The following is a 12,923-nucleotide window of genomic DNA, read 5'->3' as shown; positions in this document are numbered from 1 at the left end:
CATATTTGCATGTTCCTATGTACTTAGTCTTTCTTGTTAAAATTTCACAAGTTTAAGTCATAAAGAGAACTCTATATCCACTCTTCAGCACAATGTCTCTCTGTCATCCAGATTCATGTTTCTTTATGCTCTTTTGTCTTCAGCTTACCTTACAGGCATTGAGACCATTGTTTTTTCTTCTAAATTGGGAGCTACGTAAATATATATAGCAATATTTTTCTGTTAAGATTCTTATTTTAAAAATTCTCTTACCATCCATCTCACTATCAGTGGTGGCAAATGTGGACGCTTGTCCAGCCTAGTGGCCAGTGAATAAAAGAAATGGACCTCTCTTTTATGTCATATATAACCCAAGGAAACAAAATATCAGATTATTATTTAGTAGAATCTAAAAGCTGTAGTCCTCTTAACAAAGTGAAATACGTGGAGACTCAGTGGTAAAGCAGCACAAATGAACGTAGAGGTTGAAGTTCTTGATGCAGCTTCAAGGGTTTGATTGGTGACCTGAGTCGCTATCCTGCAAGTTTTTTCCCTCTCTGCCCTTCCTGTGAAACTATTATTAAATAAAGTAAAATATTACAAATCTTAAAGGGATTGATTTATATTTATTTTAAAGCGAGCATTAGTGATATCAGTAGTTGTGTCCCTAATGGATTTTCTCCCCCTACTGAATAAATTTACAGATTAAAGATGTTTTTTTTTTCCTAAAGTGAGAGATTATATAACTGCAGTAAAAGATATATTTATTTTAGCTGTTTGCACATCTGATCCAGGGATGCCTGTAAATGTCTCAGATGTTTTGTAAAATGCATTAAGTGCATGTGTTTTACCTGATCCGAGCTTACTTGGAGATCTCAGGACTAATAAAATTGAGCTGATGATGGATAAAGACTGGCTGGCTCAGATCTCAGTGTCACCTGACTGAAGTTTTTTTTGCCTACGACCACCTTTCCTGTCCCATCCTCCCATTCCTCTCTTCCCCTCCTGCTCTGCAACAGGCATAAATATTTATGCAGGTATGTGACACATATTAGATTGCAGTACTTCAGGCTGTTCCCTGTTCTCCATTCACAGCTGTCACGCTGCCAGCTATCAGGGAGCTATGGGGCTACTGCACCTTGTCTCCACGCCTACGCCCAATCCATTCTAAATCACTGCCATTGTAACACACACACACCTTTCTAACAAAGGGCAAGCTCTGCATCTGCCAAGGACACGGGCCTAATAAGGGTGAAGTACGCAGCACTGTGCTATGCTGTGACGAGCGTTGTCGCCTTCATGCCTCTACCTCATCTTCCCACATACACATAACCCATTCTTCCCCTCCCTTATTTGCTGCTTTGTTGCATGGTAAAACAGGGACTGTCATAGCTTGACTGAGCCAAATTAGGGTTAGGGCATTCATGAATAGAAACTGGATAAGGTAGATATTAAGTCAGATAGAGGAAGGCAGAGAAATAGAGAGATTGGAGCTTGCAGTTTGAGATTGTGAGTGACACGTTAAGAGACGACAGTCAATTTTCATAAGGAACTAAAAGAAAAATAGGAATAGGGGGTAAAAGTTATATAATTTACCCTAATCTCCCAATATCAAAGTGTCTTAAATGCTGTCATTTCCATCATTAGCCGCTCTTTGTTAGGCCTGAGGAGTGGATTTCATGGAGGATTTGGAGAATGGCTTTGGTTCTGCCTGAGTCACTCACAGAAAGCAGGAAGCTGGTTCCATGACTGCTGACATGTAAGCTGTCAAACTTTCCCTTGGATTCATAAGTGCTCAAAAATATCTCTTGAGCTATAGAAGTTAATTCTCAGATAGGCATGTTTGATCCACTGAGCTGTTTTGTTCAGATGAGAATGAGGCACTTTGTATATCATTGGGATATTTTCATACAGACAACAATTGGTTTTCTTCCACTTTAGTTGCTGGGAAAATTGTAGCATGCAGGATATTACATATATATACAGTATATTACGGTGGCCGACAGGTGCAAATGCGCAGCAAAAGAGAAACATGCAAACAAAAAAAAAAACACGCGCACAAATTAAATGCGGCAAGCAAAAAGCAAATAAAATGCAGCAAAGAAAAAAGAAGACACCCCCGAATGAAATGCAGCAAACAAAAAGTGTTGAAAACGGAAGTGCTCCAGACCACTAGGGGGAGTCAAAGAAAATAGTATTTTTGCTAATTCGGGCAAGCATCTACGAGACCGAGCCCAGAACGGTATGACTGACACAAAGTCTATCACGCTACCCATAAATTATTCTGTTATTCTATAATATTATAAAATACGGCGTATCTGAAAAGAAATATAGTAATACGTACCTTTACTTTCTTTCAAATTTCTTTCTCTGAATCTTGCATCTGGTCCCATAGAAATGAATACTATTTTCTTTGACTCCCCCTAGTGGTCTGGAGCACTTCCGTTTTCAACACTTTTTGTTTGCTGCATTTCATTCGGGGGTGTCTTCTTTTTTGTTTGCGTCTCTCTTTTTGTTTGCTGCATTTTATTCGCTTTTTGCTTGCCGCATTTAATTTGTGCGCGGGTTTTTTTTTTTGTTTGCATGTTTTCTCTTTTGCTGCGCATTTGCACCTGTCGGCCACCGTAGTATATACTATATAGAAGTTCTTCCCAGTAATTTAGAACAAAAAAGTTAATTTATTTTATTTATGTAGTTCAAAAAGTGAAACTAAAATTTACCAGATTTTCTACATAGAAACTAAACTTGTTAATACAGAATTATGTATTAGAAGTGTTTAATTCTGATTATTTTTGATTAAACCCTATAGCTTACACTACTACTACAAATCTTTTAAATTATAACGCACTTTACGTGTACATCTCAAAGTGCTACAAAATGACAAAAAAACCTCATTAACCAATGTAAAAACAATAGTACTTGTTTAAAATATCAATCATACGATCTTAAGAGGAAGATTTCCCAAAAAGCAGCTTATCAGAAAATTATGATTTTATGTAATAACAATTTTTGTTATTTTACATGCAATACTTATGTAAGCCATAATCACCAAGATTAACACAGCAAAGTTGCTTTGTATAGCTGTATAGTAAATGTATATAAGTATCACCGTTTGAACTAAGCTACTTACCCCCACTGTTTTCAATAAAAAAGTGAAATAGGGAGATTTCATGACAATCTTAGTTGTAGCAGTGATACCCAATATGAATGTTTGAGTTGTATAAAATAAGATAAATCATTCTTACTTTCCATGGTCCACAGTTTTCTTTCCATCTTAAAAGTTTTAGTCTCCTTGAACGACTTCTCTTTTCTGTACACAGATGATGTTATTTCTTCCTCACCAGACTTTGTGAGTTAGCAGAGTGGCCCATTGGCCTCCAATATATTGTTATAGTGGCAGGACAGTTATTGTGCCCAGGTTTTATGTCACATTCTAATGGAGCAAGGCTATGAGTTAAGGGCGCTGGGCTTTTAAACCAGGGCTGTTAAATCACAGTTCAGATGACTTCATTAGCTGAGCTGGACACACACTGGAACATTTGAGCCTTTGCACACAAACACACACACTTCCCCGCACACGCCCTCGCATACATACATACACTTACACTCCGCTACCTTGACAATGTAACATCAGGGCCAGACAGGAGGCATAGTCAATTTATACAGGTGTGTGTGTCCTTCTTTGTCACCTGTCACTTCCGTTCCCTCAGCATGATGGCTCATCCATCATCTGCAGATTGAGCTTTTCAGCAGAAACTAGACTGATTAATACTATGGGACCCCCAGGGTTGACTAGCTGACTGGCTGACCTGACTTCCATTCCACACTGGCTTTTGATGTGTATGCATGTAAGTAGATGGATAGCTTCTTTGCGAGGTAACTTTTTAGACTACTTATCTGTTTACTACAAGGTGGCCTAGGTTGGGTCGGAGTTTTGTAATTGATGAAAAAGCTGTTTTATTTTGTTGGTGGATGATGAGATACAAATATATTGGCTGAAAATCAGAGAAGCTGACTATACTATTTATTTTGATAACTTTGATGATGAATTGCAAATTAAAATATTTGAAAATAATTGCTAGAAGGAATCCATTTGGGGATCTCAAAATCTTTCCAGGCAGAAATAGATTGTGGTTCATCCAGCAAGTTCCATGTATGGCCTAGAGTCTCCTTCCAATTGGACATGTCTGGATGACCTCCAAAGGATGGCAGTCAAAAGGCATCCTGATGAGATACCCAAACCATCTCACCTGACTCCTTTCAATGCAGCAACTCTGCTCCGAGCTTTCCCTTTTAACAACTTTTTATCCCTAAGAGAGATCACAACCACCTTAGAAAGGAAGTTTGTTTAAACCACTTACCTCTAAGATGTAATCCTTGGAGACATGATCTATATCTTACCATTGGTAAGGGTCAGGCTGTAGATGGATTATTAAAATTGAGCTCTGCTTTTTTAGCTCATCTCCTTTTTCACCATTGTTAAACAACAGGAACTCTGCACATGAGGCAAAAACCCGTCTATTTGTAAGCGTCATAAAGAGGATCACTGTCTAGTTACAGCCCTGATGAGGCGTGATCTAAACTGGGGTTTATGGTGGTATACTTGTTACCACCACTGGCTTGCAGAAAATAAGATCCAAGGTGTGAATCATGGGTCTGGTTTTTCTGGATGTGTGTGCTCTCTTCTAGCACTGTGGCTTTCTACAACAGACATGAATGCTAGCTTAATTGTTTCATTAGGTATGAGTATGTGCATCCAATAGCTGTTTTTCCTGATTTTCTCTGTTGGCCTGTAAATTTCTGGAGACTCCTCCTCTCACCTATTTATCCTCTGGAATTGACACAACCTCCCAACCCCCCAACCTTGTAATCATAAGCAGATATAGAAAATGAATGATGTTGAAGGATAGACATAATTCATTAGAAGAAACTTGCACACAAATGATCTGAATTAAGTGTCACTATTTTATAATTGAAATGTGTTCATTCTGCCCCATTCTTAAACTTACGAGGCACTCATTCTTATAATTGCTGGAAGTCAAAGTGTGAAGTGTTTCAAATGAATATGACGAGTTTTCTCCTGAGTTAGATGTATACAAACGGATAACTCATCTGCCTTGTCCTTGGTGAGCCTTTGAAAGAAACCTTTTCCACAGTGAGCACTTGAAACACCATTCCTCCATACTTTTGTATCAAAGAGTCAAAAGAAACTCAACACCTCTATAGGCTGGGATTAATGGCAACTTTACTGACCCTTCACTTTATTCTTTCTTTTGATTGTGCTATGAGGCCTTTATGTGCCAAAGTCTTTCATGTCATTTTTCTTTCCCATACAAAGAAAATAAAACAGAAGAAAGTATGGTGTATTGCCCCAGACAGAAGTCAGGTTTTAACTGTCATCTGCCAAGGTGACTTTGTAAAACTATATTCCAGTGCCTGTATGTCAGCGAAGGTCCTCTGACCTGGTTGATAAGGGGCAGCTAGCTATGAGGAATGACACTTCATGTGTCACAGGGCACTCTTCCACTCCATCACTTGGACCTAGTATCATCCAAGGACATTACCTGTGGTAAGACACCACTGGTGCCCCTTCAAAAACGGGATGGGAAAATGTGAGGGCCTTACACTGCTCACCTATCAACTCAGGTTCAACTCAGCACATTCGTTATGTTATTGAAAGTCAGTTTATTTCAGTAAGAATTATAAAAGTGAAACTCATATAATATACAATCACGTTTATTTATTTATGTCTGGTGATTTAATAAACATGGCTTACAGCTAATGAAAACCCAAAATCTGGTTTCTCATAAATAAAAACTGAAAATTGCCAATGTTTTTTAAAGCAGAAATGGAAGCATGCAGAAAAGTGTGTGACTGTCCTGTATACTAGGTGAACCCTGAACTTGGTTGGAGCTCATTTTGCATCAGCTTGACATGGCATGGAGTCGCGCAGCCTGTGGCACTGCTGTAATTTTAGGGAAGCCTAACCATCTTAAATGGACTCTAATATGTTTTCTGAACCAGTCTATGTTAATTTTTTCTAAATTCTTGCGCCATGTACAGTGCTTTATGGTCATCTAAAGGCTGTAGTACAACAGTTTTTCATTCACTTAACTTTTTGTGCCTTGCAGTCCTTGTGAATGGTGTCATTAAATGTTCACTGAGAAATTATCCTTTCAGCAGTTTTTCTTATCGTTATGTTAGTCGTAACATTTTTTTTATTTTTTTCAAATATTTTTGTCAGTTTTACATAATATTCCAATTTTCAGAAAAAAACAAACTATGTGTTTTATTAGATGTAAGCCATAGCCATCAAAATTCAACAAAATAAACACACACATCAATGTGTTTGTGTGATCAATATGTATGTGAGTTTGGGTTTTCAAAGGGAATTACTGAAAAGTTATACTAATGCACATACTGTATATGCCTGAGCTAAGTTTCAAAGCATTTTTTTATTTTTATTTTGTTGAGTAAGCACTGTTTTTTTCTATTTTTATAAAATGATAAACAATAGCCATAACAGATTTTTAAATGACCTATAGGTTAAGTAATTCAATATTGTAAGCGATAAAGAAACGTTCAAACAACAAAGTGTGTCCTCTGCATTTACTGATCGTTTCTGTTACCCCTTAGGTCCATAACAATAGCAGTTTGTGGAAAAATGCCAGTCTGTGGCATTCTCTTGCTTGAGCAGCTCCTTAAATTGCAGCAATAGACGCTTGTGCTTTCAGGAAGTGGGCAATCGCCATCTGTTCCTGGGCGCTGCCATATGGTGGGCTTTTTTCTCAGGGAATAAAATAAAAACAAATATGTCAGAATGTTCGTCTTCCTCCACGGACGCTGATCAACCTGGGGAAAAGCTGGATCGGAGTGTGTCTGGATTAATGGTCTTACTTTATGCTTCAGGGAATGAGGAAATGTTTGTGCTTGTGTTTGCTGGGGCTCTGTGTAGGTGTGCGATGACTGTACACGTGCATCCTTTGTAAGGGCATGTACATGCTAATGTATGTGCCTGTTCCTGTAAGTGTTTACTGAATCATTTATCTGACTTAACGGGGAAAATCTTATCTTTTAGTTTTCAAGCAGCTGGTTGCCCTAGTCTAGGTTGCATTAAAAACACACACAGGAGAAAAGGAGCTTCAAGGTTAGCCAGAGTGACATTTCATGGCTGCTACTGCCAGAAAAACAAGGAGAGATGCTCTCGAGCCATCATCAGGCTCTCTGTCTTGCAAGGCCAGGAATTCAAAAGACTTGTCAGTTTTGAAAATCAGGGGAGTGTGATGTGTCATTGAGGAAGGGCTGCTTTCTTCTCTCATCGTTCCTCTTGTGTGTCCCTTCCACTGACTGACAGCTAGAGATGGGAGTCTGTTTTGGTCGAGACAGAATGTATCTTTTGTCTGCTTGGTTATACATGCTATGTTTAGTCTTCGCTACCTTTGAACAGCACTGACACATTGAAGTTTTCATTAGCCGTAAGCAGGTGGCGTTGGCGAGGGAAGGCCTACTGCATATGCTGATATGCACGTGTTTCTGCACTAGGCCAAGTGGTCTAAAGCAGGCACATCGTGGAGGGAGTACCATACATGTGTCCGTATGCACAAATGTGTGTGAATGTTCAGCATTACACTTTAGTGTATGTTATACTTGGAGGTTTGCTCCAAAGGCGAATAAATCAGTGATGCCTGGGATAAGGCCATGGCCCCTCCTCAAACTGCACAGACAAGCTGAGAGGCTCATTAATCAAACGGCCAGTCACAGATGTGATGGCTTCCACACAAACCGCCAGCAGACTGTGAAAGTCACATCCAACAGAGTCAACTGTCAGCCAGGCAGGCAGGCTGCACTTTCCTCCCCACTTCGTTCTTTTTCCACCCCCTGTTGTATTTATCTCTCACTCTCCCCTTACCTTCTCTCACCTCCAGCATGATGCCTCGGTGTGATACATCTCAAATATTTGTCTTGTCCCTCTAAAAACGATCTCAAGGGTCGAGGAAAATCCATCTTCTCAGAGAGTGGTCATGGTCAGACCATTCTGGAGGCACGAGACATCAGTCATTACTACACATGACTCCGCTCGACGTGCTAACAGCAGAGCAAAAGAACACATTTTGTTCTGTAACCTTTGCTGCGCAGGCATCTATTGTAACCTGTTTGTTTGATATCTGTATTTCGCTGTCTCAAAGAAGAGTTGCTTCATGTTATTAAATATATATATATATAAAAAAAATATATATATATATATATATATATATATGTATATATATATATATATATATATATATATATATATATATATATAGTGCCTTGTAAATGGTGTTATCTCCTGTTAACTTTTTCATTTTCTGTGGAAAGGTTGCATATAATTATGAGGTGGAGTTCTTACAAGTAGATGTAGGAAGACAGTATACAGTCCTCTTTAAATAACAAACAGTGCAACCAGCTGCCTTCAGAAGTCAGTTAGATACTAAATACACCACCTGTGCATAATCAGAACTCAACAAAGAAAACAGCTAGTCTGTGAAATACAATGAGGTTTGTTAGAGAACATTAGTGAACAAAATGCTTCATGAAGAGCAAGGAACACGTCAAACAGGTCATCTAAACTCACAGGCCAAACACGTACAGTATTTATCTGAGATAGGAGCCGATAGGAACTTTGTAGCCCTGGTAGAGCTGCATATGTGGCATTTATGAAAAAGTGGCAAGAAGAACTCAACTTTATTCTCTGCTGTGGGTGGATGGAAACTGGTTTCCCCATTAACGGTGTCAGAGTATGTAAAGTGAACACTTGTAAAACAACCATTTAACCAAAATTTGATCAAATAGAGTACCACATAATTCAGTTTAATTACTAATGTTATTTTTGTCTTGTTGATTCCAGTTACTTTTGTACTGGTACATGCTGGATAAGACATATCCGGAATGCAACTTACTTTCATCACATGTCCTGTGACATGGTTGTCTTATCACATTTTATCTGATAGGATAAGATCTCATCATGTCTTATCACATCAGATATTATGTTACCTTATCTGGTACGCAGTAAAATAACATAATAGAATCTTGAACACTAGGATTATTCTGTTTTCAAAACAGTCTTTATATTTTTAAAGCGTATAGGATGTTTGTTTTTCTCATACTTTGCACTCTGCAGAACTCCTCAGGTAAAGATGTGCAAAAACCCTTGTAAATAATTAATCTTTGACTAGGTTTGCAAAATCTGTCTGTGAATTTTTATTTTTATTTTTTGCTGTTTATAAACAGGGAGCTGTGGAGATTTCTGTACCTTTCTTCCTGTCCTCCTCAATGTGTATGATGGAAACTCATCCAGCTCCACGAGTTTGTCATAATATTTCTTTCAATATTTACCTTTTTAAATGTACAATTGAATGAAACCTGTTTATGTCTATGTTGTCACCTGGCAGTTCTGTTTTCAATTCCTTTTCTGACAGTGAAAATGTACAAGCTAAGGTAAGCAGCCAATTTCATGACAATTGTTCTCTTATCTTGCCCTTTTTGAGAAGTAGGTAAGGAAAATGATCCTATTTCCTTGCCATATTCATACCTATGGGGGAAATAGAGAATCATAGGTTGCTAATTAGTTTTTTGACACTGATCTTTTTTTTATTTTAAAAGTATGTAATAAAATGTGCTTTACGTTCACTTTTGTAGGTACTCTCAAGAGTGCCGCTAATTGTGACGCTGGTGATTTTCAGAGAAAGCTTTTTTTTACCCATCCCATTTTTATGCCCGCAAAAAAAAAGGATCACCTTAAATGTTTTTCTTTGTCAGCCAATTTGGAAGGACAAGCTTATTGTGAAGGGCAAGTGATGTTAAAGTGGTGGGCTGTCTGACACTGTTTCTGTTGTTCTTACTGATTTACTGAGATGCCTTTATAGCTACTGCTGCAGGCCTTTGTCAACAGTCACATTCGCTCTAATGAATGAACACCTCTCAGACCCTCTCAGACTTTGAGCTGTAGCTTGCAGGATGGAAATGTTTTATCATTTTATTGAATGATACTGCAAATCAACTAATTTACATGAAATGCTCTGGTCCTAATTTGGACCTTTTCTTTCCACATAAAAATGAAACCAAGATTACTGAATTACATAATTATTAATTTTCCAAACATCTGCTCCTCCCTGTTTCCATTTATTATAATTCACTCTAGAAAAGAGCAGGAGTTAAAAGCCTAAAACATTGTGTCTGAGCGTGTGTCCTCCTGTGAGAGATGGTGAGGGTGTGTTCTGTTCTGATGGCACATCACGAGGTCCCATCCCATCGCCAGGCTCATTAGCCCATCGGCGGTGCCCAACCAACCCCAGCCAATCGTCGCTCTCGACTTGGCTTTGCCATTTGCATGTGGTCCAGAAAGAGATAATTAGAGGGATCTCTGCCTGTCACTGTTAATCTGGGACTTAGTGAAGGGCTGTGACGCCGACATGCTGATGGACTGACACACGTGCTACGCACACACGCTATAGTGTGATACTGGTGGAATCCAATACAGACGCAGAGAGATTCCAAGGAGAATTACAGTACCTGCATGCGCACACATGCAAAGCCTATATGCACAGGCTATCACATGCAAACACTCCCTCTGCTATCCTCCCTTTCCAACTCTGAATGTCAGCCTTTGAGGCTCTTGACTCGTGACCAGTAGAGTTGTCTTTTTGTCATCTTTCTTATCTCTCATCCCACAGCACACTGCACTAAAGTATATCAGTCTCCTCTCCATTGGTATGTGAATGATCGCATGTTGATTCTGTGGCTGTTTACACCAGTTGTACTACGCTGTTGACAGAGGTTTTAGATCCCTGCTCAGATAGACTGTGCGCTTGTTGCTTCCCAAACAGGCAGAATGCTCAATAAGCCTTTTGAACAAGCCCAGCTGTCAGCCTTATATACAGTACTTTTGCACACATACACACATCCCAACAAACATGAACATGGGCTTGTGCGCTGGCATGTCCCCAGACACACACACAAACGCAGAAAACGCACACATGGCCTGATTGGCAGGCCTCCTGTTTCGCTATAATTCCGACTGATTTATCCAATCAATCTCACTTGGAGAGCTGCTAAAGCGTTGACTAATATTAAGAGTACAACATGTGACAATTAAAACATCCTTCAGGTAATTACAGAGCTGGTTTAGCAGCAAACAACTCAGGCATTTTATAAATTCAGCCTGTTGCCCGTGTTCTTTATTTGTACCTGTTTGAAAGTTAATCGGGGGAAATGAGGTACATCTGTGAACGCTTCCACCGTTAATGTACTTGTCACGTATTATGTAAAATATCACATCATTAGCTAAATGTGTCTATGCAAATATTGACTCTCTTCATCTAATTGAATATCATAAACGGTTTTATATCCTGAACAAGAAAAGTCTTGCAGCAGGGCTGGATAGATGTTCCTGTCATTGCCCAGCCCATTTCTATGCAATGACAGCTAGTCCCCTCTTTTTGCTCTCTCGGGGATCGCTAAATGGTGCATGTTGAGAGAGTGGGTGAGTACGATTGCCGACCTTATCTGTCCTGCTGTGTGACCCTGTGTCACCACTGATGGCACATAATGGTTGACACTTGACTTTCGGGGCTTTTTAAGTGCCAGGAGTGCCCAATGTGCTGGATTCATATTCTAATGCAGGCATCTTTGCCCTCTGAGCCTCCAGCCTTTTGTCCAGGAGCCCTCGCTACATTTGTTTCTGTTTCTTTTTGTTGTCTTCCAGTCATCATTTTTCTATTTCAACATGTTTCTCTTGTGCCAAAAAGTATATCAAGTGTACAGCAATAAAAAAATGTTAGAACTCATGCAGTCTTTCATTCTGCCTGAATCGCTGGTGGATCTGAACAGGTCATGCATGACGTGCACAGAGAATGACTTTCTTGTCACTTCTGAAAAGGCAGAGAATCCAGTTAGAAACAATCAACTTCTTTTATATCTCTAATTAAAATGTTGTTCTGCCTGTATGCAACATTGTTATCTTACCATCACGTAGCTTTGCTACTAAGATCCAAGAAATTTTGAGGATTAAAATTAGGATGGACTATTCAGACCAAATCAAACGACAGTGAAAACTAAATAACGTCAGAGTAAAAAACATTTTGCATTAACTCACACATATCTAGTTAACCAATGAGAACATTTATTTAATAAGGAGTATTTACTGATAATTTATATTATGCCCAGCTTACATTGAATGTTGTTGGAACTCTCTAATTCTGTGAAATAGGAGAGACTATAAACCCTTATCACATCATACTAACTCTGAGCGAGTTCCTTTTAGTAGATGTTTTTTACTGGAATCATATAACTGTATACACATGGTACCAAGGTGGTATAAAATGACAGTCGGTCTAACAGAAACTTCAAAAGTATGAAATAGCATGGAGGTAAAATGACCAGTATCCATTATGTCACAAGTGTATTTTGTCATTTCAACAAAAATGTAGTCAGTTCTTAGTATACAAATCCAAAATATAGAATATGCATGCGCTAGCACATCGGGTGTAAATCCTCAAATCTAAAAAGAAAAAGATCTCATTTAACATTCTGTCCATGCTGTAAATATCATATGTGTGTTTGTGTGGCCAATGACAACTATGTGCTTGCACCCTCGCGCTTTTGCTTCTCCACCTTTGTAGCTCTTTAGTCTATGTTTGTCTCAACTCTGTCTCCTTTTACCTGCTTTTGCTTCCCCTCTCTGCTATCTTCTCTGTGAAACCATCATGGGTCATGTTTTTTGAGTCTTTGATCACTGAGTAGTCTTTCAGCGTGTTGACTACAAGGCCTCTCACCTCCCCGGTGGTTGTTGCTAAAAAAGGGGCACACTTATCTGCGTTCTGTGATGTTGATGGTTGAAAGCATTTGCTGATCTTGAAAGAGTCTGTTTCTTTCTGAGTGTGTGCGTGTGTGTGTGTGTGCACGTGTAC

At 39.0% G+C, this 12,923-nt stretch overlaps 1 protein-coding gene across 2 annotated transcripts in view; it reads left to right on the top strand.

The window, feature by feature from the left end:
• Positions 1-12,923, top strand: part of kiaa0825 (KIAA0825 ortholog) — a 134,338-nt gene that overhangs the window by 58,448 nt on the left and 62,967 nt on the right. The gene's annotated exons all lie outside the window — the stretch shown is intronic.

The sequence above is a fragment of the Xiphophorus maculatus genome, chromosome 12 (genome assembly GCF_002775205.1).
Source record: "Xiphophorus maculatus strain JP 163 A chromosome 12, X_maculatus-5.0-male, whole genome shotgun sequence".
NCBI lineage: Eukaryota > Metazoa > Chordata > Actinopteri > Cyprinodontiformes > Poeciliidae > Xiphophorus > Xiphophorus maculatus.
This window is presented reverse-complemented; position numbering and strand designations above follow the sequence as displayed.